This window comes from Leucopleurus acutus, assembly GCF_964270905.1.
Source record: "Leucopleurus acutus genome assembly, chromosome: 4".
Classification (NCBI taxonomy): Eukaryota; Metazoa; Chordata; class Mammalia; order Artiodactyla; family Delphinidae; genus Leucopleurus; species Leucopleurus acutus.
Window position 1 is genome coordinate 101,601,152 of NC_139146.1, and position 14,975 is coordinate 101,616,126.

A 14,975-nucleotide genomic window follows, 5' to 3' on the forward strand; every position below is an offset into this window, starting at 1 on the left:
AGTTGCTTTGTGTTTTAGATGTTTCAGGAAACACAATACACTTCTCCAGAGTGGCTGCTGGCAATTTACATCCCGCCCATCAGCATAACAAGGCTCCCAGTTCTCCATGGCCTGTCCTGCCTTTCTGGATTTTACACTTTTTTCAGATGGCCCTTTTGACCGGGTGCAGTGAGACTTCATTGTAGTGCAGATTTCCTTTGCAAGCTTGCTTGGTTGGCCAAAACGGGCGTATGCGTTTTTTCCTGTATATATTCATGAAAAAACGCATATGCCCTTTTTGGCCAAGTGCATCATTGTGGACGTTCTGCCTCTTTTCCTATGCTTTACATGCAATTCCAGTCTACCTCCTGAAATTGGTTTCCTGCAATTCTGCCCCGCTTTCAAGTCCTCTTGGCAGCCTTCCTTCAATATATTTTTGGACGATAGCTGTCATTTATAACTCTGCAGGATTGTGAATTACAGTGCCCCTGAGCTCCTTTCTTCAAATCGCTTTCTTGTGAGCTGGCCGCAACACCGCAGGATTGCTTCAGGGCCTAGTTTGGTTCTGGCATCGCATGCTGAGCCTTTGGTTAATTCCTCTTCCTGGTGGGAAATGAGAGTTAAATTTGCCCGTCCTAACAGCTCCAGCTAGTCTCTCATTGGTTCTCCCTCTTCCTCTTCATCTTACGCAGAAATTGCAAACTGGGCCAAACAGGAGGTTAAAGGCACTGACTCTCCAAGTGGGGAGAGTGTTAGTAAAGCCTCTGGAATGTTTCACCCGAGTACCAGGGAATGAAAACTGAGACACATTTGAACACGTTTCCCGATCACATGGTGGATCATACTCTGGGTTCCACATGCATGTTTTAGCTGAAGGAAGAATCCCTTAAACGTGGAGAGTTGAGACCCATGGAATGGGTACCATACAATATGACTTCAAAGAGTCTGCATTTGCTCACCGAACCTCACCAATCCTATCACTGCTGCGTTTATGCCGCTGTACACACGATTGATTCTCTTTTGGAGACATATAAATCCATAGGTTTTAAGATTCTTTCTAGTCAGATATATTCCTAGGCATTTATTAAGGGGTGTTGAGTCCACTTCGTTGAGCAAGGAGTAGCTCTTGTCTATTACATATTTGGCTTACAGAACGGTATCTGTGCTAATTTCAATCTCTCGTTTTATGCAGCACCCCAACTCACCTTTCCCCTTAAGCAAGCATAAGTTGCGTTTCTACATTTGAGACCCTGTTCTGTTTTGTAATTCAGTTCCTGTGTAGCCAAGTTTACATTCCGTGTAGTAGTGATATCTTATGATGTTTCTTTTTCTGTGTGACTTATTTCACTTAGAATCATCGTACCTGAATTCACTCATTATGCTGCTACGGGCCTGATGACATAGATTTCATTGCTGAGTGATATTGCATTGTACGTAAGTACCACAACTTCTTTATCCATTTTTTGCTTTCTGTGATATTCAACTTGTACCGTAAATGACGTTCTTGTAAACAGAGCCGGCCCAAACTTTGGGGTGGCTGTGTCTTTTTGATTTTAATTTCCCTAAGCTATAGGACCATATGTGGAAGTGCCCTAGTCTCTGTTGCTTTGTTTTTTGGATGTTTCAGGAAACAACATACACTTCTCCAGAGTGGCTGTTGGCAATTTACATCCCGCCCATCAGCATAACAAGGCTCCCAGTTCTCCATGGCCTGTCCTGCCTTTCTGGATTTTACACTTTTTTCAGATAGCCCTTTTGACTGGGGGGCAGTGAGACTTCATTGTAGTGCAGATTTCCTTTGCAAGCTTGCTTGGTTGGCCAAAAAGGGCGTATGCGTTTTTTCCTGAATATATTCAGGAAAAAACGCATACGCCCTTTTTGGCCAAGTGCATCATTGTGGACGTTCTGCCTCTTTTCCTATGCTTTACATGCAATTCCAGTCTACCTCCTGAAATCGGTTTCCTGCAATTCTGCCCCGCTTTCAAGTCCTCTTGGCAGCCTTCCTTCAATATATTTTTGGACGATAGCTGTCATTTATAACTCTGCAGGTTTGTGAATTACAGTGCCCCTGAGCTCCTTTCTTCAACTCGCTTTCTTGTGAGCTGGCCGCAACACCGCAGGATTGCTTCAGGCCTTAGTGTGGTTCCAGCATCGTATGCTGAGCCTTTGTTTAATTCCTCTTCCTGGTGGGAAATGAGAGTTAAATTTGCCCGTCCAGACACCTCCACCTAGTCTCTCATTGGTTCTCCCTATTCCTGTTCATCTTACGCAGAAATTGCAAACTGGGCCAAACAGGAGGTTAAAGGCACTGACTCTCCAAGTGGCGATAGTGTTAGTAAAGCGTCTGGAATGTTGCACCCGAGTACCAGGGTACAAAAACTGAGACACATTTGAACACGTTTTCCGATCACACGGTGGATCGTACTCTGGGTTCCACATGCATGTTTTAGCTGAAGGAAGAATCCCTTAAACATGGAGAGTTGTGACCCATGGAATGGGTTCCATGCAATATGACTTCAAAGGGTCTGCATTTGCTCACCGAACCTCACCAATCCTATCACTGCTGCGTTTATGCCGCTGTACACAGGCTTGATTCTCTTTCGGAGACATATAAATCCATAGGTTTTAAGATTCTTACTAGTCAGGTATATTCTTAGGCGTTTAATATGGGGTGTTGAGTCCACTTCGTTGAGCAAGGAGTAGCTCTTGTCTATTACATATTTGGCTTATGGAACGGTATCTGTGCTAATTTCAATCTCTAGTTTTATGCCGCGCCCCAAGTCACCTTTCCCCTTAAGCAAGCATAAGTTGGTTTTCTACATTTGAGACACTGTTCTGTTTTGTAATTCAGTTCCTGTGTAGCCAAGTTTACATTCCGTGTAGTAGTGATATCTTATGATGTTTCTTTTTCTTTGTGACTTATTTCAGTTAGAATCATCGTACCTGAATCCACTCATTATGCTGCTACGGGCCTGATGACATAGATTTCATTGCTGAGTGATATTGCATTGTACGTAAGTACCACAACTTCTTTATCCATTTTTCGCTTTCTGTGATATTGAACTTGTACCGTAAAGGAGGTTCTTGTAAAGAGAGCCGGCCGAAGCTTTTGGGTGGCTGTGTCTTTTTGATTTTAATTTCCCTAAGCTATAGGACCATAAGTGGAAGTGCCCTAGTCTCTGTTGCTTTGTTTTTTGGATGTTTCAGGAAACACCATACACTTCTCCAGAGTGGCTGTTGGCAATTTACATCCCGCCCATCAGCATAACAAGGCTCCCAGTTCTCCATGGCCTGTCCTGCCTTTCTGGATTTTACACTTTTTTCAGATGGCCCTTTTGACCGGGGGCAGTGAGACTTCATTGTAGTGCAGATTTCCTTTGCAAGCTTGCTTGGTTGGCCAAAAAGGGCGTATGCGTTTTTTCCTGAATATATTCAGGAAAAAACGCATACGCCCTTTTTGGCCAAGTGCATCATTGTGGACGTTATGCTTCTTTTCCTATGCTTTACATGCAATTCCAGTCTACCTCCTGAAATCGGTTTCCTGCAATTCTGCCCCGCTTTCAAGTCCTCTTGGCAGCCTTACTTCAATATATTTTTGGAAGATAGCTGTCATTTATAACTCTGCAGGTTTGTGAATTACAGTGCCCCTGAGCTCCTTTCTTCAACTCGCTTTCTTGTGAGCTGGCCGCAACACCGCAGGATTGCTTCAGGCCCTAGTTTGGTTCCGGCACGGCATGCTGAGCCTTTGGTTAATTCCTCTTCCTGGTGGGAAATGAGAGTTAAATTTGCCCGTCCAGACACGTCCACCTAGTCTCTCATTGGTTCTCCCTATTCCTGTTCATTTTCCACAGAAATTGCAAACTGGGCCAAACAGGAGGTTAAAGGCACTGACTCTCCAAGTGGGGAGAGTGTTAGTAAAGCGTCTGGAATGTTGCACCCGAGTACCAGGGGACGAAAACTGAGACACATTTGAACATGTTTCCCGATCACACCGTGAATCATACTCTGGGTTCCACATGCATGTTTTAGCTGAAGGAAGAATCCCTTAAACATGGAGAGTTGAGACCCATGGAATGGGTACCATGCAATATGAATTCAAAGGGTCTGCGTTTGCTCATCGAACCTCACCAGTCGTATCACTGCTGCGCTTATGCCGCTGTACACACACTTGATTATATTTCGGAGACATATAAATCCATAGGTTTTAAGATTCTTACTAGTCAGGTGTATTCTTAGGCGTTTAATATTGGGTGTTGACTCCACTTCGTTGAGCAAAGAGTAGCTCTTGTCTATTACATATTTGGCTTATGGAACAGTATCTGTGCCAATTTCAATCTCTGGTTTCATGCAGCACCCCAACTCACCATTCCCCTTAAGCAAGCATAAGTTGGTTTTCTACATTTGAGACACTGTTCTGTTTTGTAATTCAGTTCCTGTGTAGCCCAGTTTACATTCCCTGTGTTAGTGATACCTTATGATGTTTCTTTTTCTGTGTGACTTATTTCACTTAGAATCATCGTACCTGAATCCACTCATTATGCTGCTACGGCCCTGATGACATAGATTTCATTGCTGTGTGATACTGCATTGTACGTAAGTACCACAACTTCTTTATCCATTTTTCGCTTTCTGTGATATTCAACTTGTACCGTAAACGAGGTTCTTGTAAACAGAGCCGGCCCAAACTTTGGGGTGGCTGTGTCTTTTTGATTTTAATTTCCCTAAGCTATAGGACCATAAGTGGAAGTGCCCTAGGCTCTGTTGCTTTGTTTTTTGGATGTTTCAGGAAACACCATACACTTCTCCAGAGTGGCTTCTGGCAATTTACATCCCGCCCATCAGCATAACAAGTCTCCCAGTTCTCCAGGGCCTGTCCTGCCTTTCTGGATTTTACAGTTTTTTCAGATGGCCCTTTTGACCAGGGGCAGTGAGATTTCATTGTAGTGCAGATTTCCTTTGCAAGCTTGCTTGGTTGGCCAAAAATGGCGTATGCGTTTTTTCCTGAATATATTCAGGAAAAAACGCATACGACCTTTTTGGCCAAGTGCATCATTGTGGACGTTCTGCCTCTTTTCCTATGCTTTACATGCAATTCCAGTCTACCTCCTGAAATCGGTTTCCTGCAATTCTGCCCCGCTTTCAAGTCCTCTTGGCAGCCTTCCTTCAATATATTTTTGGACGAAAGCTGTCATTTATAACTCTGCAGGTTTGTGAATTACAGTGCCCCTGAGTTCCTAACTTCAACTCGCTTTCTTGTGAGCTGGCCGCAACACCGCAGGATTGCTTCAGGCCCTAGTGTGCTTCTGGCATGCCACACTGAGCCTTTGGTTAATTCCTCTTCCTGGTGGGAAATGAGAGTTAAATTTGCCCGTCCAGACACCTCCACCTAGTCTCTCATTGGTTCTCCCTATTCCTGTTCATCTTACGCAGAAATTGCAAACTGGGCCAAACAGGAGGTTAAAGGCACTGAATCTCCAAGGGGGAGAGTGTTAGTAAAGCCTCTGGAATGTTGCACCCGAGTACCAGGGGACGAAAACTGAGACACATTTGAACACGTTTCCCGATCACACGGTGGATCATACTCTGGGTTCCACATGCATGTTTTAGCTGAAGGAAGAATCCCTTAAACCTGGAGAGTTGAGACCCATGGAATGGGTACCATGCAATATGACTTCAAAGGGTCTGCATTTGCTCACCGAACCTCACCAATCCTATCACTGCTGCGTTTATGCCGCTGTACACACGATTGATTCTCTTTTGGAGACATATAAATCCATAGGTTTTAAGATTCTTACTAGTCAGGTATATTCTTAGGCGTTTATTATGGGGTGTTGAGTCCACTTCGTTGAGCAAGGAGTAGCTCTTGTCTATTACTTATTTGGCTTACGGAACGGTATCTGTGCTAATTTCAATCTCTGGTTTTATGCAGCACCCCAACTCATCTTTCCCCTTAAGCAAGCATAAGTTGGTTTTCTACATTTGAGACCCTTTTCTGTTTTGTAATTCAGTTCCTGTGTAGGCAAGTTTACATTCCGTGTAGTAGTGATATCTTATGATGTTTCTTTTTCTGTGTGATTTATTTCACTTAGAATCATCGTACCTGAATCCACTCATTATGCTGCTATGGGCCTGATGACATAGATTTCATTGCTGAGTGATATTGCATTGTACGTAATTACCACAACTTCTTTATCCATTTTTTGCTTTCTGTGATATTGAACTTGTACCGTAAATGAGGTTCTTGTAAACAGAGCCGGCCCAAACTTTGGGGTGGCTGTGTCTTTTTGATTTTAATTTCCCTAAGCTATAGGACCATAAGTGGAAATGCCCTAGGCTCTGTTGCTTTGTTTTTTGGATGTTTCAGGAAACACCATACACTTCTCCAGAGTGGCTTCTGGCAATTTACATCCCGCCCATCAGCATAACAAGTCTTCCAGTTCTCCAGGGCCTGTCCTGCCTTTCTGGATTTTACACTTTTTTCAGATGGCCGTTGTGACCGGGGGGCAGTGAGACTTCATTGTAGTGCAGATTTCCTTTGCAAGCTTGCTTGGTTGGCCAAAAAGGGCGTATGCGTTTTTTCCTGAATATATGCATGAAAAAACGCATACGCTCTTTTTGGCCAAGTGCATCATTGTGGACGTTCTGCCTCTTTTCCTATGCTTTACATGCAATTCCAGTCTACCTCCTGAAATCGGTTTCCTGCAATTCTGCCCCGCTTTCAAGTCCTCTTGGCAGCCTTACTTCAATATATTTTAGGAAGATAGCTGTCATTTATAACTCTGTAGGTTTGTGAATTACAGTGCCCCTGAACTCCTTTCTTCAACTCGCTTTCTTGTGAGCTGGCCGCAACACCGCAGGATTGCTTCAGGCCCTAGTTTGTTTCCGGCACGGCATGCTGAGCCTTTGGTTAATTCCTCTTCCTGGTGGGAAATGAGAGTTAAATTTGCCCGTCCAGACACGTCCACCTAGTCTCTCATTGGTTCTCCCTATTCCTGTTCATTTTCCACAGAAATTGCAAACTGGGCCAAACAGGAGGTTAAAGGCACTAACTCTCCAAGTGGGGAGAGTGTTAGTAAAGCCTCTGGAATGTTGCACCCGAGTACCAGGGGACGAAAACTGAGACACATTTGAACACGTTTCCCGATCACACCGTGAATCATACTCTGGGTTCCACATGCATGTTTTAGCTGAAGGAAGAATCCCTTAAACATGGAGAGTTGAGACGCATGGAATGGGTACCATGCAATATGACTTCAAAGGGTCTGCGTTTGCTCATCGAACCTCACCAGTCGTATCACTGCTGCGCTTATGCCGCTGTACACACGCTTGATTCTCTTTCGGAGACATATAAATCCATAGGTTTTAAGATTCTTACTAGTCAGGTATATTCTTAGGCGTTTAATATGGGGTGTTGGGTCCACTTCGTTGAGCAAGGAGTAGCTCTTGTCTATTACATATTTGGCTTATGGAACAGTATCTGTGCCAATTTCAATCTCTGGTTTCATGCAGCACCCCAACTCACCATTCCCCTTAAGCAAGCATAAGTTGGTTTTCTACATTTGAGACACTGTTCTGTTTTGTAATTCAGTTCCTGTGTAGCCAAGTTTACATTCCCTGTGTTAGTGATACCTTATGATGTTTCTTTTTCTGTGTGACTTATTTCACTTAGAATCATCGTACCTGAATCCACTCATTATGCTGCTACGGCCCTGATGACATAGATTTCATTGCTGTGTGATACTGCATTGTACGTAAGTACTACAACTTCTTTATCCATTTTTCGCTTTCTGTGATATTCAACTTGTACCGTAAACGAGGTTCTTGTAAACGGAGCCGGCCCAAACTTTGGGGTGGCTGTGTCTTTTTGATTTTAATTTCCCTAAGCTATAGGACCATAAGTGGAAGTGCCCTAGGCTCTGTTGCTTTGTTTTTTGGATGTTTCAGGAAACACCATACACTTCTCCAGAGTGGCTTCTGGCAATTTACATCCCGCCCATCAGCATAACAAGTCTCCCAGTTCTCCAGGGCCTGTCCTGCCTTTCTGGATTTTACACTTTTTTCAGATGGCCCTTTTGACCGGGGGGCAGTGAGACTTCATTGTAGTGCAGATTTCCTTTGCAAGCTTGCTTGGTTGGCCAAAAAGGGCGTATGCGTTTTTTCCTAAATATATTCAGGAAAAAACGCATACGCCCTTTTTGGCCAAGTGCATCATTGTGGACGTTCTGCCTCTTTTCCTATGCTTTACATGCAATTCCAGTCTACCCCCTGAAATCGGTTTCCTGCAATTCTGCCCCGCTTTCAACTCCTCTTGGCAGCCTTACTTCAATATATTTTTGGAAGATAGCTGTCATTTATAACACTGCAGGTTTGTGAATTACAGTGCCGCTGAGATCCTTTCTTCAACTCGCTTTCTTGTGAGCTGACCGCAACACCGCAAGATTGCTTCAGGCCCTAGTGTGCTTCTGGCATGCCACGCTGAGCCTTTGGTTAATTCCTCTTCCTGGTGGGAAATGAGAGTTAAATTTGCCCGTCCAGACAACTCCACCTAGTCTCTCATTGGTTCTCCCTATTCCTGTTCATCTTACGCAGAAATTGCAAACTGGGCCAAACAAGAGGTTAAAGGCACTGACATTCCAAGTGGGGAGAGTGTTAGTAAAGCTTCTGGAATGTTGCACCCGAGTACCAGGGGATGAAAACTGAGACACATTTGAACACGTTTCCCGATCACACGGTGGATCATACTCTGTGTTCCACATGCATGTTTAGCTGAAGGAAGAATCCCTTAAACCTGGAGAGTTGAGACCCATGGAATGGGTACCATGCAATATGACTTCAAAGGGTCTGCATTTGCTCACCGAACCTCAACAATCCTATCACTGCTGCGTTTATGCCGCTGTACACACGATTGATTCTCTTTTGGAGACATATAAATCCATAGGTTTTAAGATTCTTACTAGTCAGGTATATTCTTAGGCGTTTATTATGGGGTGTTGAGTCCACTTCGTTGAGCAAGGAGTAGCTCTTGTCTATTACTTATTTGGCTTACGGAACGGTATCTGTGCTAATTTCAATCTCTGGTTTTATGCAGCACCCCAACTCATCTTTCCCCTTAAGCAAGCATAAGTTGGTTTTGTACATTTGAGACCCTTTTCTCTTTTGTAATTCAGTTCCTGTGTAGCCAAGTTTACATTCCGTGTAGTAGTGATATCTTATGATGTTTCTTTTTCTGTGTGATTTATTTCACTTAGAATCATCGTACCTGAATCCACTCATTATGCTGCTATGGGCCTGATGACATAGATTTCATTGCTGAGTGATATTGCATTGTACGTAATTACCACAACTTCTTTATCCATTTTTTGCTTTCTGTGATATTCAACTTGTACAGTAAATGAGGTTCTTGTAAACAGAGCCGGCCCAAGCTTTGGGGTGGCTGTGTCTTTTTGATTTTAATTTCCCTAAGCTATAGGACCATAAGTGGAAGTGCCCTAGGCTCTGTTGCTTTGTTTTTTAGATGTTTCAGGAAACACCATACACTTCTCCAGAGTGGCTGTTGGCAATTTACATCCCGCCCATCAACATAACAAGGCTCCCAGTTCTCCATGGCCTGTCCTGCCTTTCTGGATTTTACACTTTTATCAGATAGCCCTTTTGACCAGGGGGCAGTGAGACTTCATTGTAGTGCAGATTTCCTTTGCAAGCTTGCTTGGTTGGCCAAAAAGTGCGTATGCGTTTTTTCCTGAATATATGCAGGAAAAAACGCATACGCCCTTTTTGGCCAAGTGCATCATTGTGGACGTTCTGCCTCTTTTCCTATGCTTTACATGCAATTCCAGTCTACCTCCTGAAATCGGTTTCCTGCAATTCTGCCCCGCTTTCAAGTCCTCTTGGCAGCCTTACTTCAATATATTTTTGGAAGATAGCTGTCATTTATAACTCTGCAGGTTTGTGAATGACAGTGCCCCTGAGCTCCTTTCTTCAACTCGCTTTCCTGTGAGCTGGCCGCAACACCGCAGGATTGCTTCAGACCCTAGTTTGGTTCCGGCACGGCATGCTGAGCCTTTGGTTAATTCCTCTTCCTGGTGGGAAATGAGAGTTAAGTTTGCCCGTCCAGACACGTCCACCTAGTCTCTCATTGGTTCTCCCTATTCCTGTTCATTTTCCACAGAAATTGCAAACTGGGCCAAACAGGAGGTTAAAGTCACTGACTCTATAAGTGGGGAGAGTGTTAGTAAAGCGTCTGGAATGTTGCACCCGAGTACCAGGGGACGAAAACTGAGACACATTTGAACACGTTTCCCGATCACACCGTGAATCATACTCTGGGTTCCACATGCATGTTTTAGCTGAAGGAAGAATCCCTTAAACATGGAGAGTTGAGACGCATGGAATGGGTACCATGCAATATGACTTCAAAGGGTCTGCGTTTGCTCATCGAACCTCACCAGTCGTATCACTGCCGCGCTTATGCCGCTGTACACACGCTTGATTCTCTTTCGGAGACATATAAATCCATAGGTTTTAAGATTCTTACTAGTCAGGTATATTCTTAGGCGTTTAATATGGGGTGTTGGGTCCACTTCGTTGAGCAAGGAGTAGCTCTTGTCTATTACATATTTGGCTTATGGAACAGTATCTGTGCCAATTTCAATCTCTGGTTTCATGCAGCACCCCAACTCACCATTCCCCTTAAGCAAGCATAAGTTGGTTTTCTACATTTGAGACACTGTTCTCTTTTGTAATTCAGTTCCTGTGTAGCCAAGTTTACATTCTGTGTATTAGTGATATCTTATGATGTTTCTTTTTCTGTGTGACTTATTTCACTTAGAATCATCGTACCTGAATCCACTCATTATGCTGCTACGGGCCTGATGACATAGATTTCATTGCTGAGTGATATTGCATTGTACGTAAGTACCACAACTTCTTTATCCATTTTTTGCTTTCTGTGATATTCAACTTGTACCGTAAACGAGGTTCTTGTAAACAGAGCCGGCCCAAACTTTGGGGTGGCTGTGTGTTTTTGATTTTAATTTCCCTAAGCTATAGGACCATAAGTAGAAGTGCCCTAGGATCAGTTGCTTTGTGTTTTAGATGTTTCAGGAAACACAATACACTTCTCCAGAGTGGGTGTTGGCAATTTACATCCCGCCCATCAGCATAACAAGGCTCCCAGTTCTCCATGGCCTGTCCTGCCTTTCTGGATTTTACACTTTTTTCAGATGGCCCTTTTGACCGGGTGCAGTGAGACTTCATTGTAGTGCAGATTTCCTTTGCAAGCTTGCTTGGTTGGCCAAAACGGGCGTATGCGTTTTTTCCTGTATATATTCACGAAAAAACGCATATGCCCTTTTTGGCCAAGTGCATCATTGTGGACGTTCTGCCTCTTTTCCTATGCTTTACATGCAATTCCAGTCTACCTCCTGAAATTGGTTTCCTGCAATTCTGCCCCGCTTTCAAGTCCTCTTGGCAGCCTTCCTTCAATATATTTTTGGACGATAGCTGTCATTTATAACTCTGCAGGATTGTGAATTACAGTGCCCCTGAGCTCCTTTCTTCAAATCGCTTTCTTGTGAGCTGGCCGCAACACCGCAGGATTGCTTCAGGGCCTAGTTTGGTTCTGGCATCGCATGCTGAGCCTTTGGTTAATTCCTCTTCCTGGTGGGAAATGAGAGTTAAATTTGCCCGTCCTAACAGCTCCAGCTAGTCTCTCATTGGTTCTCCCTCTTCCTCTTCATCTTACGCAGAAATTGCAAACTGGGCCAAACAGGAGGTTAAAGGCACTGACTCTCCAAGTGGGGAGAGTGTTAGTAAAGCCTCTGGAATGTTTCACCCGAGTACCAGGGAATGAAAACTGAGACACATTTGAACACGTTTCCCGATCACATGGTGGATCATACTCTGGGTTCCACATGCATGTTTTAGCTGAAGGAAGAATCCCTTAAACGTGGAGAGTTGAGACCCATGGAATGGGTACCATACAATATGACTTCAAAGAGTCTGCATTTGCTCACCGAACCTCACCAATCCTATCACTGCTGCGTTTATGGCGCTGTACACACGATTGATTCTCTTTTGGAGACATATAAATCCATAGGTTTTAAGATTCTTTCTAGTCAGATATATTCCTAGGCATTTATTATGGGGTGTTGAGTCCACTTCGTTGAGCAAGGAGTAGCTCTTGTCTATTACATATTTGGCTTACAGAACGGTATCTGTGCTAATTTCAATCTCTCGTTTTATGCAGCACCCCAACTCACCTTTCCCCTTAAGCAAGCATAAGTTGCGTTTCTACATTTGAGACCCTGTTCTGTTTTGTAATTCAGTTCCTGTGTAGCCAAGTTTACATTCCGTGTAGTAGTGATATCTTATGATGTTTCTTTTTCTGTGTGACTTATTTCACTTAGAATCATCGTACCTGAATTCACTCATTATGCTGCTACGGGCCTGATGACATAGATTTCATTGCTGAGTGATATTGCATTGTACGTAAGTACCACAACTTCTTTATCCATTTTTTGCTTTCTGTGATATTCAACTTGTACCGTAAATGACGTTCTTGTAAACAGAGCCGGCCCAAACTTTGGGGTGGCTGTGTCTTTTTGATTTTAATTTCCCTAAGCTATAGGACCATATGTGGAAGTGCCCTAGTCTCTGTTGCTTTGTTTTTTGGATGTTTCAGGAAACAACATACACTTCTCCAGAGTGGCTGTTGGCAATTTACATCCCGCCCATCAGCATAACAAGGCTCCCAGTTCTCCATGGCCTGTCCTGCCTTTCTGGATTTTACACTTTTTTCAGATAGCCCTTTTGACTGGGGGGCAGTGAGACTTCATTGTAGTGCAGATTTCCTTTGCAAGCTTGCTTGGTTGGCCAAAAAGGGCGTATGCGTTTTTTCCTGAATATATTCAGGAAAAAACGCATACGCCCTTTTTGGCCAAGTGCATCATTGTGGACGTTCTGCCTCTTTTCCTATGCTTTACATGCAATTCCAGTCTACCTCCTGAAATCGGTTTCCTGCAATTCTGCCCCGCTTTCAAGTCCTCTTGGCAGCCTTCCTTCAATATATTTTTGGACGATAGCTGTCATTTATAACTCTGCAGGTTTGTGAATTACAGTGCCCCTGAGCTCCTTTCTTCAACTCGCTTTCTTGTGAGCTGGCCGCAACACCGCAGGATTGCTTCAGGCCTTAGTGTGGTTCCAGCATCGTATGCTGAGCCTTTGGTTAATTCCTCTTCCTGGTGAGAAATGAGAGTTAAATTTGCCCGTCCAGACACCTCCACCTAGTCTCTCATTGGTTCTCCCTATTCCTGTTCATCTTACGCAGAAATTGCAAACTGGGCCAAACAGGAGGTTAAAGGCACTGACTCTCCAAGTGGCGATAGTGTTAGTAAAGCGTCTGGAATGTTGCACCCGAGTACCAGGGTACAAAAACTGAGACACATTTGAACACGTTTTCCGATCACACGGTGGATCGTACTCTGGGTTCCACATGCATGTTTTAGCTGAAGGAAGAATCCCTTAAACATGGAGAGTTGTGACCCATGGAATGGGTTCCATGCAATATGACTTCAAAGGGTCTGCATTTGCTCACCGAACCTCACCAATGCTATCACTGCTGCGTTTATGCCGCTGTACACAGGCTTGATTCTCTTTCGGGGACATATAAATCCATAGGTTTTAAGATTCTTACTAGTCAGGTATATTCTTAGGCGTTTAATATGGGGTGTTGAGTCCACTTCGTTGAGCAAGGAGTAGCTCTTGTCTATTACATATTTGGCTTATGGAACGGTATCTGTGCTAATTTCAATCTCTAGTTTTATGCCGCGCCCCAAGTCACCTTTCCCCTTAAGCAAGCATAAGTTGGTTTTCTACATTTGAGACACTGTTCTGTTTTGTAATTCAGTTCCTGTGTAGCCAAGTTTACATTCCGTGTAGTAGTGATATCTTATGATGTTTCTTTTTCTTTGTGACTTATTTCAGTTAGAATCATCGTACCTGAATCCACTCATTATGCTGCTACGGGCCTGATGACATAGATTTCATTGCTGAGTGATATTGCATTGTACGTAAGTACCACAACTTCTTTATCCATTTTTCGCTTTCTGTGATATTGAACTTGTACCGTAAAGGAGGTTCTTGTAAAGAGAGCCGGCCGAAGCTTTTGGGTGGCTGTGTCTTTTTGATTTTAATTTCCCTAAGCTATAGGACCATAAGTGGAAGTGCCCTAGTCTCTGTTGCTTTGTTTTTTGGATGTTTCAGGAAACACCATACACTTCTCCAGAGTGGCTGTTGGCAATTTACATCCCGCCCATCAGCATAACAAGGCTCCCAGTTCTCCATGGCCTGTCCTGCCTTTCTGGATTTTACACTTTTTTCAGATGGCCCTTTTGACCGGGGGCAGTGAGACTTCATTGTAGTGCAGATTTCCTTTGCAAGCTTGCTTGGTTGGCCAAAAAGGGCGTATGCGTTTTTTCCTGGGAAAAAACGCATACGCCCTTTTTGGCCAAGTGCATCATTGTGGACGTTCTGCCTCTTTTCCTATACTTTACATGCAATTCCAGTCTACCTCCTGAAATCGGTTTCCTGCAATTCTGCCTCGCTTTCAAGTCCTCTTGGCAGCCTTCCTTCAATATATTTTTGGACGATAGCTGTCATTATTAACTCTGCAAGTTTGTGTATTACAGTGCCTCTGAGCTCCTTTCTTCAACTCGCTTTCTTGTGAGCTGGCCGCAACACCGCAGGATTGCTTCAGGCCCTAGTGTGGTTCCGGCATGGCACGCTGAGCCTTTGGTTAATTCCTCTTCATGGTGGGAAATGAGAGTTAAATTTGCCCGTCCAGACACCTCCACCTAGTCTCTCATTGGTTCTCCCTATTCCTGTTCATTTTCCGCAGAAATTGCAAACTGGGCCAAACAGGAGGTTAAAGGCACTGACTCTCCAACTGGGGAGAGTGTTAGTAAAGCGTCTGGAAAGTTGCACCCGAGTACCAGGGG